Source organism: Aegilops tauschii, chromosome 4 (genome assembly GCF_002575655.3).
Source record: "Aegilops tauschii subsp. strangulata cultivar AL8/78 chromosome 4, Aet v6.0, whole genome shotgun sequence".
Taxonomy (NCBI): Eukaryota; Viridiplantae; Streptophyta; class Magnoliopsida; order Poales; family Poaceae; genus Aegilops; species Aegilops tauschii.
In genome coordinates, this window is record NC_053038.3 from 193,964,312 (window position 1) to 193,971,014 (window position 6,703).

The window sequence follows — 6,703 nt, forward strand, 5'->3', positions numbered from 1 at the left end:
CCCTCGTTCGGAAACAAGGAAACAGAGCAACTTTCCGCCAGGAACTCTGAATGTACACTTTGATGGATTAAGCTTGATATCATACCTTCTGAGGTTGGCAAAAGTTTCAGGAAGGTCAGCCAGCAGGTCGGAACCCTTTCGTGACTTGACCACAATGTCATCCATGTATGCTTCCACATTCCGACTGATTTGAGTGAGCAGACACTTCTGAATCATCCTCATGAATGTGGCTCCAGCGTTCTTCAGGCCGAATGGTATGGTGACATAACAGAAACATCCGAATGGAGTGATGAAAGCCGTTTTTATCTCATCGGGTCCATACAGTCGGATCTGATGATACCCGGAATAGGCGTCCAGAAAAGACAGTCGCTCACACCCCGCAGTCGAGTCGACAATTTGGTCGATGCGGGGAGAGGAAAATGATCTTTCGGGCAGGCCCGATTGATATGCTTGAAGTCAATGCACATGCGAAGTGAATCATCCTTCTTAGGGACCATGACAACATTGGCGAGCCAATCGGAGTGGTAAATCTCTCGGGTGAACTCAGCTGCCAGGAGCCGAGCCACTTCCTCACCAATTGCTTTCTTCTTCTGCACGGCGGACCGTCGAAGATGTTCCTTGACTGGTTTTACCTTCGGGTCGACTCGCAAACGGTGCTCAGCCAGTCCCCTGGGTACACCCAGCATGTCAGAAGGTTTCCATGCAAAGATGTCCCAGTTCTCATGGAGGAACTGGATGAGCGCTTCTTCCTATTTACTGTCGAGTGATGTTGAGATATGAGTAGGAGCAGCATTAGGGTCCGTCGGGTGAATATGAATCGGCTTGGTTTCACCGGACGACTGAAATGCAGAATCGGTGGCGGGCTTCTTGGAGCGCAACAAATCACTCGGATCTGCGTTCTTCCGGTATTCTTGCATTTCGACTGCTGCCATTTGCGCATCGGCGATTTTTGAACCCTTCTGAAAGCACTCTTCTACCTTCTGCCGATTGTCAGTGATAGCGATCACTCCTCTAGGACCAGGCATTTTCAACTTGAGGTACACGTAACATGGTCGAGCCATGAAACGTGCATAGGCAGGCCTACCCAGAATGGCATGATAAGCACTCTGGAAATCCACTACTTCAAATGTCAACTTTTCTTTGCGGTAATTCTTGGAATCACCGAAAACCACATCAAGGGCGATCTGGCCGAGTGATTCAGCCTTCTTGCCAGGTATGACGCCATGAAAACTCATATTGCTTTCACTGAGTTTGGACATCGGAATGCCCATTCCCTTCAAGGTCTCTGCATACATGATATTTAGGCCACTACCACCATCCATCAACACTTTAGTTAGTCGAGTGCCTTCAACAACTGGGTCGACCACCAGCGCTTGCCTCCCAGGGGTGGCTATCCGTGCTGGGTGGTCAGACTGGTCGAATGTGATGGCAGTCTGGGACCACTTCAGATAACTTGGTGTTGCCGGAGCAACCATGTTCACCTCTCTGTTTATAACTTTCAGTCGACTTTTGCTTTCAACATCAGCAAAAATCATCAGAGTGGAATTGACGTTGGGAAAACCATCATCGTCTTCTTCCTTATCCTCACCCTTGTCCGACTCCTTTTCCTTCTCATTGGGCTGTTTCTCTCAGAATTACTGGATTAGGAGCCGACACTATCGAGTGGTATGTTTAGGGTAAATCAGATTACCCTCTTCATCTTTCTTGATGTGAATGTGACAGGGTAAATCCAACACATCATTTAAATCTTGATCTTTCACTTTCTTGGGGTTCCAGGGTCCTTTGGGCTTCCCCTTGAACTTTCCTTGAGCCACCACTAAAGCTTCACCAGGAGCAGCTGGTTCGGCCTTGCGCTTCTACTTTCGATTGGAATTCCCTTCTCCGGTTTCCTGGGCGACTGTTTTATGTTTGCCGCTCCGGAGTCGGTCTTCCTCTTCACCATTAGCATACTTGGTGGCGATCTCCATCATCCGGAACAGAGACATATCTCCTGTATGACCGAATTTCAGATTCAACTCTCGATACTTAACACCCTCCTAGAAGGCACAAACTGCTTGGTGATCTGACACATTCTCCACTGTATGATGCAATGTGATCCATCTCTGGATGTAATCTCAAAGTCTCATCGGTTTCTGCACGCAGGACTGCAATTCTATTAACCCTGCCAGCCGTTTGCAAGTACCCTCAAAGGTTCTGACAAACACTCGGGCGAGTTCTTCCTAACTTTATATGCTGCCAGGTGCTAACTGATTCAACCACGCTCTGGCTGAGCCTTCCAACATAAGAGGAAGGTGTTTCATGGCCACTTCATCATTGCCGCCACCGATCTGCACAGCCGCTCGGTAGTCCTCAAGCCAAGGGTCAGGCTTGGACTCACCAGTGAACTTGCTGATTCCAGTCGCCAACCTAAAGTTGGGAGGAATCACCGCAACCCTGATGGCTCTGCTAAAGCACTCTAGGCCTGAAACATGTACTCTGCTGCCAGTCGGGTGATCTCCACTACACCATAACACTTAATTAGGGACAGTTAACTGCCGGGAAAAGTTGCTGAATAAGGGTAAACTATCTTCCGGGACATTTGTTACTGCCGGTACATATACTTTAGGGCACGCAAACTGCCGATAGAACTTGAGCCGCAGGGGCATTTACACTGCCGGTACGCCTTTCAGGCGCATATTCTGTCGGGACAACACAACCACGGCCCATTTTCTGCCGGGCCTTTTTATTTGCCGCCAAACTGAAATAGTATCGAGGCTAGCGCGGGAGACACCCAAAAGTTTCGCGGCCGAAGAAATATAGCCGCTTAGCCCAACCTCTCTTCCCCTTTGCTTAAAAAAAAACCTCTCTTCCCCAAATCCCTCTGTATCGACCCAGCCACTCCCGTTCCTTCCTAACCCTACTTCCCCAAATCACAGACCCGCCGCCGCCGCCGCCCCCCACTCCACCGCCGCCCCTTCCTAACTCTACTTCTGGCCGGCCCGTTCTCCCCTTCCCTGTGCGCCGCCGCCCTACCTCTCTTCCTCCGCTGAGCTGCCATTTCCATGGAAGCGGCCCGGCCTGGTCATTGCTGGATCTGGCGGTCTGGCGCACCGGTGGTCGATGCTGCCGGATCTGGCCCGGGCCTCATCAACGCCGCCCCGGTTGTTCACCTCCACATCACCACTTCCCCCATCGTCATCTTGTCCGCCTCGCCCAGATCCGCTGAGAGGGTGAGACCGGGAGAGTAGCCGCCTGTCTCCTGAGGAGTTCGTCCCCGACGGCCTCTCCAAGGACTCCCTCTTCCTCACTCCCAACGCTACACGGTGCTCTTCTTCGTGGCATCGAGTTCAAGCAGGGTCAACCGCGAGCTGTATCGTCATCGAGCGTCCCTCTTCTTCGTCGGGCCTGCACCTTCTCGGGGTGCAGCCGTGCAGCACCTGCTGCTGTGGAAGACAGATGGCGCGGTGCTGGTAGAGCTGCTCCACGTCGGCCCTGTCGAGCTCAACCACTAACTGTTCAACCACGCGCTGCACCACCAGTTCCTCTACACTCGCTACCAGTGAGCACCACAACGCCTCTATCATCATCGAGCTCATCACCTGTATGTATGGATCAAGATGCTATCACTTGTTTGTTTCCCTGTATGTCTTTTCTCTCCTTAACAAGGACACTCACGGTCACAATGCACCAAATAAATCTTTTGTAGCAAAGTAACCATTATGTAAAAGAATTCTCAAGTGATTTTATTTTATAATCTTCTCTAGTATTCTGATAGCCTAGTGGAACTTTTACCTTTAATTAACCGATATACACCACAGCACACATGGTTTATGCCTTGAGCATTAGTTCAGTTATGCGTTACATTTTGTGAAGGTTTGTCGCTCCAACTTGTGAAGCCATATAGTTGAGTTTGTACCTATCAGTTGTAATAGCAAAAGTATATGGTCCTATTTCAGGTGTAAGAGTCATTTCCTATTTCAGGTCTAAGAGTCAGTTTAGAAAACAAAACAAGAAAGGGCTCAGGTATACGAGGTCATACGGAAGATTCTTAAAATGTAGGCCATGTTTCGTTTAAAAAAAGAAGGGCATGTTACTGACTTTCGCTTTCATTTCTGATCCATCTGTCAAGGATAAATATTGCGAGCAAGATCACCGCCCAAATATGAACAGTTTAGAATCTTCAAACTTATGCAAAGTTCTTCTCCTAACAAAATCTTGAGAATTGGAAATTTTCATCAGTTGTTTCGATTATGTTTTCTTATTTCCCATGCCTTAATTTTTCTATTGGTTGATTACATTCCTCCAGCTAGAACTTATTTTTAAGCTCAGAACCATACAGAAGTGGTAGCACTGAATGTAGGGCCTGTTTGGATACAATGGCTATGCAAGCAGTGACAGTGGATTGGGTTGTTAATTCTTCGGGTTTAGGATTTATTCTGACTCTATTAGGATTTCAGTTATATTTGTTCCAATGTGGGTTAAAACTCCTTACTATTTCAGTAAAGTGCATGCTCTTGATTTTCCCCATTGACCTTTGTTGCTCTGAATTTGGCCACCTGGGTAGTGTAGCAGTACTTGTTACATGCAGATAGTGTTAGAAATCAGCACTAATTCTGACTTTTTTCCGTCATTGCTGCTTAGCACTCACATTTCTTCGCTGAAGGATAGACTATGGAGTGATAGAAGCTTTGGGAAAGGGCTGGAGCTCTAGGGCTTATGGTGGTTCTGCCTAGAAATTGTTACAAACAATCTTGTCCCAGAATTTAAACATAACTAAATCTAGGCTCTTCTCAAAAGCCTCTCACTGTTGATATATATTGACATTGTAGTTAACCTGTATCCTGCTTCGAGTAGTACACCTTATATTGTTAGTATATATAATCACTCAATGGTTTTGAATTAAGTTATGCATTTCTTCTATTACACTCTAGCCGAATCTGATAAAAGAGAACGCTACAACAACCACTTAATAAATTGTCATAGCTACACAAGCATGTAATAATATGTACTTATTGATATATTCTACCAAGGAATATAATTCAAGCTACTTGTCATTGTTTTATTTTTGCAGATGGCGGTGGATTATAATGCTTTGGCGATAATAACACCAACCTTATAGCTATATCGAATAACTCTGACACAAGGTGTAATATAAGTTCCTTCTTGGAAGATGTTCTTTTGAGATTGATGTCTGGCAGGCATTATCTGTCTCTGCATGTTGCAGACTCCAATGTATATCTTGAGAAAGAAATTTGCTTGAGTAACAAAGAAGTTTCCCATATGATGTATATGGATTACTTCTAGCAAGGAATCAGAGCTTGGAACCACATGCTTATTCATTGTTATTGTTGGCCTAAAACTTAATATATAACTGCTACTCTGCTTCTGCACTTTTGAAAGCTTAGATTTGTTAATATGATTCAGTTTCTTAAATTAAAGCTGATTGTGGACATCTTTAGTGTCTCTGCCTTATTAGGAGTGTCATTTGATGATAACGTACTTGCATTCAAGTTTTTTCGATGGTAACACCTCCGTCATATTGTGAAGTTTTATATTATTATTCTTAAGATATTTGCAAGCCTGTCAAACTGTTTTCTCAAAATTCCTGCCATCTTGCAGTGACAATCCTCAAGCTGATAAGGATTCAAATTAGTTTTCCTTTTTTTGCTGGCTAGTACAGTAACTTTGTGCATGGAACATGATTATACCACTTTCTGCTGTACAAGATAGGTACACGTACTATTTACTGTTAATATTTGTACTTTGCACACTATTTGGATGAGAAGTAAGATAAACTTGCTACTATCAGTATGATAAAAATGGACATGTTCTCTACTAAAGTAGAGATTACTCTAGAGATGTTACTAGTTGCTCTATGTTTCAGAACATATTCGGCTGTTGTATGTGGCCATGCGGCTGCTGTATATGATTGTTGTAACATATTCCTGTTAATATTTGTACAGACTTTGCACAATTTTGATGAGAAGATAAGCTTGTTACTTGTTAAGATAATAAAAATGGACTTGTTCTCTACTATAGTAGAGATTACTCTAGAGATGTTACTGGTTGCTCTATATTTCAGAATGCTATGCAGCTGTTGCATGTGATTGTTGTAACTTCTTCCTTAAGTGCTGAATGCAACTGTTGTATGTAACATCTTCTGATTTGTTGCAGGTTTCCCAAAGGTACAAGTTCACTAAGGTTTGGAAGATCTTCAAGATGCTGGAGATTTGGAATATCTACAACTAAGATGGAGTGATAATGTTGTATGTCTTGTTTGTTGAACCTAGAGATTTGCTCTGCCCATTTTGGTGCTTGTTAAGCTCATTTTGGTTGTGTGTGGCACACATTTAGAAACATATGTACATCTCCTCTTGTGGCGGTACTTTATTCTGGTTGTGGCAAACATATATGTACTCCTTTTGTGAACAACCTCCTTATATATGGTCGTTTTGTTTATGGAATGAAGTTTAAGATTTCGATGAAGCCTGTATGTTACTTTGATTGATTTACATGTATAAATTGTATGATATGTCCTGGTTGTCTAGACATATATAGTGGATGGATATTACATAATATGAATGCCTATAAAATTTTGCTAGCGAAATCAACTTGGTGGCGTAACATCTGCCGGGTAAATGTGCTTGTGCAGGCAGTCGGCAATTGTAGTTTCCCTTGCCCTGACCAATCTGCCCGGAGAAAAATAGACTGCCGACAAATGCAT

General features: G+C 44.4%; 1 long non-coding RNA gene across 1 annotated transcript; it reads left to right on the forward strand.

Annotated features, from left to right (window-relative positions):
- The first annotated feature begins 2,486 nt into the window (after positions 1–2,486).
- Positions 2,487–6,465, forward strand: LOC120962925 (uncharacterized). The gene is made up of 2 exons (XR_005754221.3): positions 2,487–3,580; positions 5,051–6,465. It is a non-coding gene; the product is annotated as an uncharacterized lncRNA (long non-coding RNA).
- The last annotated feature ends 238 nt before the right edge of the window (positions 6,466–6,703 follow it).